The sequence below is a fragment of the Alexandromys fortis genome, unplaced genomic scaffold (assembly GCF_014885135.2).
Source record: "Alexandromys fortis isolate MF-2015 unplaced genomic scaffold, M_Fortis_MF-2015_v1.1 scaffold_24, whole genome shotgun sequence".
In the NCBI taxonomy this organism is placed as follows: Eukaryota; Metazoa; Chordata; class Mammalia; order Rodentia; family Cricetidae; genus Alexandromys; species Alexandromys fortis.
Window position 1 is genome coordinate 14,134,574 of NW_026067906.1, and position 12,634 is coordinate 14,147,207.

Below are 12,634 nucleotides of genomic sequence, written 5' to 3' on the forward strand. Positions count from 1 at the left end.
CTGGAAAAAAAAAATGCAAGCCTTTAATACAGTATCACTGCTTAAGAGTAAAAAATCCATGTCTACTTATTTTTATTATTCATGCTAAAGATTTAAGATTAAAAACATTTAAAATTCTCTAAGTTAACTGTTGTTGCTACCTGAAGCAAGGAAAAATTAAATTTGAACATTAACTAAAAGACTCAGAGGGCTGGAGAGCTAGACTTCACTTCTAGTGACTTCCTTCTGACTATAGGCATTCAGGTTTGCTAACTACCAGTGAATCAACCCTCTAAGTGATATCTAGAATACATCACGTTGATGAATCATATTAATGTATAGTGTGCTCTCCATACATTTAAGAAAAAATTAAATGTAGTTTAATTATAGATTAACTCAGATTGTAGTTAACTGAAGATATACCTGCCAGCTTCAGAATCCAACTTTTACCATTTCCTTACTCTGAAACATTGTATAATTTCCTGCCTCGGTTCAGGTATCATAAAGTGGGGGGGGAGTGGGGGGGCATAATAGCATACATAGCACACTGTAAGGGTTAGATGATTCAGTTATATAAAAAATTTATTCAAAGGACCACGTAGATAATCATAAATGCCAACTGTTCTTATTATTCCAGATATTACAATATTTAAATATGCTGACCCACCTCAACACAAACTTAAACAGACAGGTTGCCAAAAATAATTTCAACCACGCTAAATCAATCCTGTTTTCTACTGTGTTATATGACCTTCCAGAAGGAACATTATGTATCAATAAATGTTCACACATTATTCTTAAAATAAAGGGGTTGAAACACAATTTGGAGAATACATATTTGGCTATTATTTGGCTTAGGTTTATTGTGCTGAACACAGGGAGACATGCCAAAAATTCTTAACCTCAGGCCAGTCATATAAAATAAAATACAGAGGCCATCACAACTGAACTGCAAGGCAGGCTTGCACTTGGGCCTTTTCCCTTCTGCAGAAGGCTGCATGGTTTCTCACATCCAGATACAGGTAGTCTCAGGCAATGATTGTCTCTACTCAGGGTATCTGGGTTTGAGAACTCATGGCATGGGTTCCCTCTAAGCATCCTCAGGCTCTTGTTTCAAATGTAGAAAAGGCAAGCCAGGTGTCTTAGTCAGGATTTCTATTTCTGTGAAGAAACAGCATCATGACCGTGGCAACTCTTAAAAGGAAAACATTTAATTGGGGCTGGCTTACAGCTTCAAAGGCTTAGTGCATTATCATCATGGCAGGAGGCTTGGTGCTAGAGAACTGAGTGTTCTACAAACAGGAGGCAGGCAACAGGAAGAAAGACCTGTCAGCCACTGGCCTGGCTTCCAAGCCACACCTACTCTGAGGTGTGGCTTTCAAGTTCACACTTCATAATAGTGGCACTCCCATTGAGCCTATGGAGTCCATTTCCATTCAAGGGACCATAGAGGACAAAGCTGCAAGAGGTAAAATAGAGACCGATGAGAGGGGACAAACAGCACCCTACAATATCTCTCTGATCAAGACAGAGTCTTCTGGAACTACCAATGAAAAGACTGGCTTTATTAAGCAAAAAAGAAGTGTCCAAGATTCATTAAAAAGAAAGAAAGAAAGAAAGAAAGAAAGAAAGAAAGAAAGAAAGAAAGAAAGAAAGAAAGAAAAAAAGAAATGGTTGAATGAAGGGAAAAAACTTTTGGAATAAATGATTAGTCTCCATGGCAAAAAGTCAGTAATATTTTACTGTGCTCCCAGTAATCACACACACACAGTAGAACATGGATCATGCAGGACAGGGTTAAATCTTGCTTGGACTGCTTATCAAGCTATATGAATGCGACAAAAAATATATCTCAGGCTTTAGCTTGTTATAATTCTTCAAAAGGATTGTGTGGGGTAGAGTACCAGGGACCAGGAACCCCAATCAATAATACCTAATAACATGAAAAAATGCAGCCTTGGAAGTTACTATCACAGTTTTTATCTTACTCAACCTTTGAAAATGAAACAAAAGAGAATAAAAATGATAAAGTAGGGTCTGCTGTGATGGCTCAGCAGGTGAAGGTAAAACTTCCTGAAAATGCTCTTCTGGCTACAACATGTGTGCATGCTCTCTCTCTCTCTCTCTCTCTCTCTCTCTCTCTCTCTCTCTCTCTCTCGCACACTCACACGTGCACACAAGTAAAAACACATTTTAAACTGATTTAATAGGTATTTGTTTATGGTTAAAATTCTTTGCTCTAAGATGAATGTCTTAAGAGTTCAAACTCAAAGTTCAGTTTTTAATGATGCCACAATTTTGTGTAGAAAACCATTCATCTCTGGAGCTCAGAAAGAATAATTTAACAAAGAAAGAAAAGATGGAAAAATTAAGTAAAATGAAGCCTTGAGTTTACACCCTCACACCCAGCCTTCTGTACATCTATCTGTATATGAATGGATCTCATCTTTACCTCCATGTAATATACTCATGTAATGTGTGGTACTCCATCCTCTAGTTTATAATTATATCTCTAGCTTTTCTGTGTCAATTAGAGTTTCTTTTGACAATTTTGACACATTTGGCAATTCATACATGTATGCAAATCATGTCTAGAATACAGCATTTGAATCTAAGGCAGAACCACTAATTATATATTCATTTTACAGCATGTACTACACTTCCTTTCTAGGAATCCTAGTTGGTTTGAAAATCTTCTCACATATTGCTCATTTTCTCAGCTTATTAATGCTCTATCTCTATTATCTGCACAGCATATGCATTGCCTTACATATGTATGATTTATTCTGTTGTCAACCATTTCTAGAGAATGATTTGGGAATGTGTTTCTTTGTACAATGGGTGGGGTTTTTTAATGATAAACTCTTTTTTTTTATCATGGTTTAGTATTGGAAACCTGAGATGTCATAGGAAGTATAAAGGTAAGTTTTTCTGGAAAGGATTTATATTAGTTCGGAATGGTAGATAGGGGCATCTTGAGACATAACAAGCATTTTAAATTAAATCTTGGCCTGAGGTTTGCAATGCACTAAGGCAGGCTACGTTTGCGCTCCAACACCAGATGAAACTTGCTTATCGAGTTGAAATTTTCCAGAAGTATTTTTTCTTCCCTTCCTTACCTGCTTCCAAAGTTTACAACAGAGTTTCTTTGTGGTCTCTTAAGGATGAAGGTTTATTTCTGGGTCATCTTGTGCTAAGGTTCAGGTCTTTAAGGCCCTGGCTTTGCAGGAGTTCCTCCCGTTAAACTTCTCACCTTGGGCTTCATCTTCTTTTTCTGCCTATGTGAAACACTGAAAGCTGTTCTCAAATTATCGTGCTTGAGAAAAATGACCTTAAGACAAAAGTCAGATTCGGTGACTTAAAAAACAATATATCTCTTCCTTAAATTCAAAAATAAAATGGATAAAAGTCACAGTCAAGCCTTCTCGTTCTTCTGTGAGGAATTGGGGGGGGGGAGAGAAAGATTCTAGATATTCTGTGTTTTAGAAGCAGAAAAAAGGCAAGTTGATTCTGTACCACCAGGAACTAAGCAGAGTCATAACAGTACAGGATAGAGAACATGTAGACCCGAAGTAACATTCTCAGTGGGTTATCAAATGGCCCTCAGTCACTCCTGAAAAAAAAATCCATGAAAAAGAATCTGCAAAAGTGTGTGCATGATTTGTTTTGAACATTTTAAGGGAGATTGTGTATTTCCATTAAAACAACAACAAAAAAAGTACTTGGTAAAAGGATGGTGATGTTGCTGCATGACTAGAATTTTATTATACCAGGATACATGGAACCTGTTTGAAGAAGAAACGCTGAGTCTTATGTCTTTGTTTATAGAGGGTTTTTTTTGGGGGGGAGGGGGTCCTTTGTATAAAGTTATTAAGAACAGAAGTAGATAAACTTTAAATTCACATTTGACAGATTCCAAGAAAAGATACCCCAGGTAATAAGACAGGAGTGTCTAGGCTTTTTGAATTTTAAATGTAACATATAAACTTGGTGTGGTATTTTGAATGAAAATGTTTGCCATAGGACATTTTGGGGTTAGGAAGAAACCTAGTGCCAGGGAAACTCCCAGCAGCCCCCAAGGAAGACCCCAACTAAGAATTCCAGCAATAGTGCAGAGGATGTCTGAACTGGCTATCTCCTGTATTTAGATTGGTGACTACCCTAATTGTCATCAGAGGGCCTTCTTCTAGTAACTGATGGAAGCAGATGAAGAGATCTACAGCCAAGCACCAGCCCAAGCTCCTGGAGTCCTGTTAAAGATTTGGAGGATGGATTATACCAGACAGGGGGGTTAAAATAATGGAGGGGTCAATTTCTTGATGGGAGAATCCACAGGGATAGTTGAACTGAATTTGTGGGAGCTCAAAAACTTTGGTCCAATAGCTAGGGAGCCTGCAAGGAACCAACCTAGACCCTCTGCATGTGGGTGACAGTTGTATAGCTTGGTCTCTTTGTTGGGTTCCTAGCAATGAGCTCAGTACCTGTCTTTGGTACTTGAGCTGGTTTGGGGCACCTATTCCTCATACTGGGTTACCTGGCCCAGCCTTGATGCAGGGGAGAAGCTTAGTACTGCCTTAAATTGATGTATCATGCTTTGTCAAAGCCCATGGGAACAGTTAGTGGATGGGGAGGGGCATAGTTTGGAAGGGTTAGGGGGACGAGAGGAGGAAGGACAAACTGTGGTTGATATTTAAAATGAACAAAAATCTAATTAATAAAAAGAGAAAAGAAAATGGCTCCCATATACCCATATAAAGTAGTACTATTATGAGATATGGCCCAATTGAAGTAGATGTGGCCTTGTTGGAGGAAGAGTGTCACTGGGGGAAGGCTTTGAGGTTTCAGCAGCTCAAGCGAGGACCAGTCTCACTTTCTCCATGCTTTCTACCAATCTAGATCTAGAACTCTTGGCTCCTTCTCCAGCACCATGCCTGCCTGCATACGCCATGCTTAGCACCATGGTGATAAGATACTGAATCTTTAAAACTGTAAGACAGCCTCAATTAAATGCTTTCCTTATTAAGAATTTCTGTGGTTATGGTGTCTCTTCATAGCAATAGAAACCCTAACAAAGATATTTGGTAATCTGGGGCTTTAAAGATGCCATACAGTATAATATCAGTAAGTCATGTGTAGTTGATTAAAATCAGACATGTAGCTTTGTGGAATAAAATCCTCTATCTGGCATGTACACAGTATACTGACATACATGCAGGCAAAGTACTCCATACCCATAAAATAAAATGAATAAATCTAAATTTCTAAAAGAAAATTTCTATCTGATGTGAATGTCATATTATAAGCCTATAATCCCAGGACTCCAAAGGCAGAGGCTTGGGGAATCTCAAATTCAAGGCCATTTTAGGCTTAATAGGCAGTTAATAATTATTAACTTAATAAGTTAATGATAATTAACTTAACTTAATAAGTCCAATCTGAGACCCCCACCTCAAAGAAATCTACCAATACAAAGACATACTTCACAAATATTCCACAAGGAAATAGGGTCAACCTCATTCTCTTCATATGTGTTCTTTTGTTGTAAGCCTACAAACTGCCAGCAGGGCGTAGGTCTTTAATCTGAAATCCCTGCAAATCCTCTTTTGTAATGTGGGGTCTTTATCCAGCCTTGTTTTTCTCTTTCTTTCTTTTTGTTCCTTTTGATAGCAGAAAAACTTACAAGTCCGTAGACCAAGATTCTTTACTCATTAAACTTTGTTTCTCTCCTTAAAACTATACTAGAATCTCATCATCCTGAAAAACAAATCTAGACACAAGAATACCTTTTCTGTTCTAACTCTAGTCTAGAGAAACACACACTGTCTTCTTCCTGTTTATTTTTAGTATTCATCTTTTGGAATTTGTTTCTCAAGATTCTCTATGAGACAATTGAGATTCACAAAGCACCTGACTGAATAACCTTGGGCTTTTACCTGGAGCCCCATTGCTTACTGAGATGTACTGTAGCAACCACCTTGCTTAATGGAATTATAGCCCAAATATGGTTGCAGGGTGAGCACATTACAGAAAGGAAATACTCTTTTATATCTCCATTTATACTAATTGAAATGTTTTCTACCCTTAATTATAAGTGCTAGTAGAAGCTAGCATCGATGAGCCATTGCAAGAGTCATTCAAACTGGGCTTTTCTCAGAAGCAGCACACTGAAGAACTGTAGTTGACACCAAAGTCAGCAGACCTTGCTCACTCAGTGAATATCTGCCAAGACTCACCCTGCACGGACCCTAAGCTTCTTAAACCTGTGTTTGCCCCTTTCACAGAGACGAAGGCACAAGCCAACAGTGCCCCTTCCAAATCATTTCAGCAGGGTGAAGAAGTGGTGCAGCAGGTGGATTCAAAAGCAGCAACAGAAATCCTAAGCAGCAACAAAGCCAAGCAACACGAGAAAATAAGAAGTGAAAGTCCTCTGAAGGGCATTAATCTGACGGTGGCATCATTGCATAACCTGATGCCTGCTTTCATCAAGTTCTTACTTTTTCTTTCAGGTTCATCATTCAAATGATACATAAGAAAGGAATTTTAAGTGAAATACAGAAATAATATGTCCTAAGTATTTGGGTATTTTTTGGTATTTGGATATTTTTGTGAGAAAAAAATTAATGCATTCAAGCAGTGATGAATCAGTCAAACACATGTGTGAAGGAAACTTCTCTTCCATCAGCCAAATGCACGAATTAATTATTTACCAGGGAGTGATAAGGGCATTTTATCACCAAAAAGTCAATAAAAGTATCCCTTCATATTATGTACAATTTCTTTCCAAAGTCATCAAAGAAAGATGTGTTAAAACCATCCCTGGCCAAGCACAAAGGCAAAGATGGGGCCCTGAGAGAATCAAGTGTCTTCTGCGGAGAAATTCTTTCAATGACTTGTCGCAGATGAGCAGCAAACCCTTCAGAGATAGATGGCAATTAGCTTTAGATCTCCTAGTCTTACCTAAGAAGCAGGCATTCTGCTTTCTTGGCCATTCATGCTTCTATGTTTAAGGGAAGATGAGAAATGATTTTTCCCACATAAATGTGTGAATGCAGAATGAGTTTTCAAAAATGACAGAATTTTATCCCATGGCCTATTATGCACTAGGAAGTAAGATCAGAGGGAATTTTCTGAGTAGTTCTCCAATTTAGTTAGCTAATTTGAGAGCAGATTTTCTATTTTATCCTTAAATACTATCAAAGAATGAAGTTTATTTCCTATGACTCATATTGAAATACTTAATTCCCTTTAATGTCTAGAAGTTCTTTCTGATATTAACTGAGATGGCTTCCTGTAATTTGAGGCCATTTGTCTTACTTTGACCTTGATGTTGGCAGAGAAGTGGTGGCCAGGCTAACTATAATGGCCATTTATACGTTAGAGCCAATTACATAGTCATCATCTAACCCCATAGCCTCCAGGGGATTCATATGTACGCTCCGTAGCCTGTGCTGACAGATTCTATCTTCAAATGCTTCTGACTCAATCTATCCCTGCCTCATTCCCTCTCTCTCACTCCCCCTGCCGCCCACGTCGCTTAATTTTCATCATCTCGAACTTTTTCACTTTTTTAAAGAGATCCTAACCACTGACCATTGTTTCTCCTATTTTATAACCTCATTTTATGTGTATGTAAAAAATAAATATGCTGCTTTTGTTAAAATATTAGCGTTTGATTCACAGATGATATCTTACCTGCTTGCAGTGTCTGAAAAGATTGTGAGCAGTTGCGTTTCCTAATGAAGCAATATCACAATAGAAAAGGGCCCTATTAGAACAAAAAGAGCCTGGATTGGAATTGAAATGTGAATTTCCACCCTGACACACCACTGAACACACCACTGAAGTCTCTAGGCTTAAGCTTACTCTTCTGTGAGCTAAAGGTAATACCATTTCCCTTCAGGAGTGAGAGATCAAGGACGATAGTGGGTGGTTCCTGTCAAGTCCCTGAAACAAGAGCTGATGGCACCATTAGCTGTTGTTATTGAACTCTGTAAGGAAAGGTCCAACTGTTTTCCCCAAATGACCACAGAAGCTTCAGTCAGTCAATTACTTACAGCATGCACGAGTGTGCCAAAGATGTCAACATAGTGGCTTATTTGATAGGTTCACATTCAGTAATATTAGTTGACTAAGAATAAAGAAAATAAAGTTAGGAAGGAGAATCTATTTGGAAAATGCGAAGCAGAAAGATAGGTTCAACAGGAGGATGACTGTGTCTAAAGCAGGGAAATGAGAATTAAGAGGAGCCAAGCTGGCAGAGGGGTCTCATGAGCCATAGTCCAGTCAGACCAGGTAAGACAGAACCCACCAGAGAACAGAACGGCTGGCCAGCACAACCTGCCCTCCCCCTCTGAAATCCATATGCTATTATGCTTGAAATTCTCTAACAGCGGCTTCCATCTTCTCTATTCCAATAAAAAGATAGCTTTGCCTTTGAAATACCATAATATTTCTACAATTTCGTTTTATTCTTAAGAAAAGGCCTCACTGCATAACTATAACTGGCGTGAAACTTCCCACTTAGACCATGTAGGATCCAGTATTCCTCCTGTCTCCACTTTCCCCAGGGCTGAGATTGCAGACATGGTTCACTGTGACTTCTCTGACAATTTTTTTTTTTAATTTAGCTCAACAGATACTTATCCAGTGCCTACTATGTAAAAACAGTATACTAATTAGTAAAAATCTGTTAGGGGAATATTCAGACATAGATATCTCATTTTATAAAGTTAACGTTCAAATGGGTGAGACAACACATAATCTTGGACAAGTGTATAATATGTTGGAAAATAACCAACATTATGGGGCAAAACAAGTGAATTACAATAAAGAGATGGAAGAAAACCAAGTACGAGGACGACATTTTGAGGAGGTCTCTTTTAGAAAGTGAAATGGAAGCAACGCTTCCCAGGAGAGCAATGTGAACACCATTAGGACGAACAAAATTATCTACAGAAGGAATTAGCAGCTCAGAGCCCCACTGTGGAGGGAGATTGGTAGCGCAGGGACATAAACAATGTAAGGACTGAAATGAACATTCAGAGGCAAAAGAAAAGAGTTCTGTGGGGCTCAAAGAGTATAGAGTGAGTAGGGACAGGAAGGACCTCATGCACCAATATAAGGACATTGTCTTTCGTTCTTATTTTTGTTGAGTCTTTTGCAGGATTTCCAGCAACGAACCGGCTGAAACTGACTTGGTTCTAGAAAGATCTCTCTGTGAGTGCCGCCAAAGGACATGTCTGCCCAAATGTGACAATGACTCAGACAAGTATGTCGGAGATGATGCTAGGAAGTCAGATTTTTGGAGAGAGTTGACATCAGAAGCGAAACTTCAGATAATCGGAATAAGAGGGTGGAGAGTGACCTAAGAGACTTAAGTTGTCGTCATGTGGAAATTGTTCACCCCACAGCTCTTATGGAGATGTAGTTGTTTGTAGAGCATCTTATAGATTGAGAACCCAGAATCGGACCTTACAGGTATTTCAATTACTGTCTCACCCTAGAAGCTTAATCCTTAGTGATCATTTGACTATGTTCACCATTCAACAGGAGTAAAGGTGCATGTGTTCCAAGATTTTCATTGGATATAAATGATGTGGCACATGGGAAGCAGTTCACAAAACTTCTGTGGATGGAGAAGCTCATTAAAGGACATGCATGGCTTCCCACTACTGTTATGCTTATTACTACCATTAGCTTAGTTGCCTGTGCTCTGTATCTACTAGGTTACGGTTTTAAAAGAAGGCATAGATTTCCTCTTACAGAACTGGTCCTGGCTATATTTTCTCTCTGTGTATTCATCATGGCTCTACTAAGATGGCACAGGGGGTGAGGTTCTTAGATAGCAAAAGACAATGCATAAAAAATGAATGGTTGGTCTTTTATATGTCGGAGGTGGCCAGAACCATAAAAAAAATATTTTGTCAAATTCTAGCTGTAGAATATACTAGCAAAATCTCACAAGTTGAATTTCCATTAACATTCCCTTTACAAAAATTGGGGTCATCATGACTGTTGCGAATTTTTCTCTGTTGGACAAATCCTTTTCTTTTTATTCTACGCTGTATATGTTTAATCTTTAAAATAAACCATTTTATATGAGTTTCTGAAAAATGTTCCTGCTTTTAAATCATCTTATTTAAAATGCTGAGGTCATCGTCCAATTTGTTCTTCTCTTGAAGCTTGCGGCAGTCCCCTCCACCTTGGTATCATATGTAAATTTAATGAGCATTCACTCACTTTCATCATCCAGGTCACTGGGTCATTGATTCTTATTTCCCTGTGTGCTTTGGGAGCAAAGATGCTGTCTCAGTGCATCTTTATAGCCTTTCATGTCTGGGCACAGTATCACGCAATGTTTTAGTACATTTTTTCAATGAAAGTGTCTTCATTTTCCAATTATAAACTAACTTGTTATTTCCTTAGATCTACATCTTTATGACATGGTAGTTATCAGACTTTTTCTGTCCCAAAACTGTAATTTTCAGGAAGCCTTTTTGTTTCTTTGAATCCTAACCTTGGGACTACCCATAGCCAATGTCTCTAAGTATTTCTTTGAAGGTCTTTGGTTTTCAAACCCAACTCCATAAAAGTCTGTGTGTGAGCCACTACTTATCCCCGTATGTCTCCACAACTTTCTTTTCTTCTGATATGTAATTCTCTGCAAGTTATTTGAAGTACAATGAAATTGTAATTCAAGAAGAATAAGAGTAGAGGTAGAAATAATTAGGATATTGTTAAAGGAATGATTACATAGCATGATAAATAAGGCAAGGAAACAGAAATGCAATGGGGGCTGATTGTTGTCCAAGGTCAGTGTTAACTCGAATCACAAATTTAAAATACCACATCTAATGGCTCACAATGTGAAATATCCAGGAACAAACCTGTGAAATGGTATGAAAGATCATTATAAACTCCATAGCTGAGAGACCAGGACAGTCACCTGACAGAATAGAGTGTCCTGACAGATTTGAATCAGAGTACACTTGGTCTGTTAAAGCAGTATTGTTAAAATGTCAATTTCCCAGATGGTTTTACCAATACAACACAATCCTAACAACTCCAGTGTAAATTTTATAGGAATTAGCAAACTCCTTTCTGTAAAATGCAAAACACCGTGAAGGACTGAAGAACGTTAAATTAAAATACAGCGAGCTGGAGGGCTGATGTGATCTTATTTCATGATTCAGTTAGGAAGAAACAACAGTGCTGGAGCCAAATAAGTGCATATACGAAAGCAACAGACAAAGCGGTCCAGAAACCAATCCTAATGTGTATGGTTCAGTGTTCCTCAGCTCTGTGCAAAGGCAACTCAAGGAAGAAAAGACTGAGTTTGCTGACTAGGCCTTTCATCTTAACCGAAACATTCTCTCTAGCAGGGTGGAGGAAGGCAAATGCAATTTGTATGGTTGGGGAAACTCACACAACTTAGCAAAGGCTCGAAACTAGAAAAGTTCCAAGACTTACAAAGACCCACCCTGAGTTACATAAGCAGCAAGAAGATGGGGCATGGAGACTCTGCGGCTAGCAAAGACACGTGAGGTTGTGCCGAAGTCATGGGCAGTAATATTTTCAATAGCCAAGCCCAGAAATAAACAAATTGTTTCCATATCTATAATGTGTATGTGCCTTGAGATAAGAATAATAAATGAAAGAAAGAGTGTGTGTGTGGGTGTGTGTGTGTGTGTGTGATGGGCAGTAATATTTTCAATAGCCAAGCCCAGAAATAAACAAATTGTTTCCATATCTATAATGTGTATGTGCCTTGAGATAAGAATAATAAATGAAAGAAAGAGTGTGTGTGTGTGTGTGTGTGTGTGTGTGTGTAGTGCTTCTATAAGTCTATCAAAAATGCAAATTAATTCACGGGAAAGATGATCAGCGTGGAGAAGGCAGGATTTAAAATGGACTTCAGAAGCTCTTACAGTGATGTATGTATTCTTCACTTGATTGCGATGGTATTCACACTGCCTTTACTTGTTAGCACCTATCAGACTGTACCTTCTAAATATGTACAGCGTATTGTACAGCAATGGCACTCCAAATATTAGAGCAAAGGCTACATTATTACTGATGATTGAAACATAATTATATATTCAGCTGGTAAAACGTTCATCAGAAACTCTCTCCGTGGTGGCCCAGAGAACCTCAACATAGGTGGCTGATTTTTCATCTCGGTAAACTAGCATGCTTCTTTGCCAAAATATAAAGTGAATATAATGAAAATGGCCATATATTCAGACTTACTACTGTTTCTAATCTTAGGCCACTTTAATCATCTTGACATTCTGCAATTCTATAGAATACAGATAGGGTGTTCCCTCTAAAGGGACACTGATATTACACCTGATTAAAATCATATTGGCATAATTATCATCATGTTAACATAAAACTAGTGTTTACAAACAGCCGTTTAGAGTCAAGAGTGGGGAAAATAACTAGATACATTACTGTCAGTCTGGAATGTCTTAATAAAGTGCTTTAAAGATTATATCAAAAATATTACTATCATTAAATAAATTAAATACATAGCAACTAAACATAGCCAAAACTCATCACATACAAATTAATAAAGCATGATAAATATATGATGAACCTAAATGATATTACTCCTAAAAATATCAAAAAATCTCTACTTGATTAAATGCAATGA

At 38.0% G+C, this 12,634-nt stretch overlaps 1 protein-coding gene across 1 annotated transcript in view; it reads right to left on the reverse strand.

Annotated features, from left to right (window-relative positions):
• Trhde (thyrotropin releasing hormone degrading enzyme) overlaps positions 1 to 12,634 on the reverse strand; it is a 357,366-nt gene that overhangs the window by 131,100 nt on the left and 213,632 nt on the right. The gene's annotated exons all lie outside the window — the stretch shown is intronic.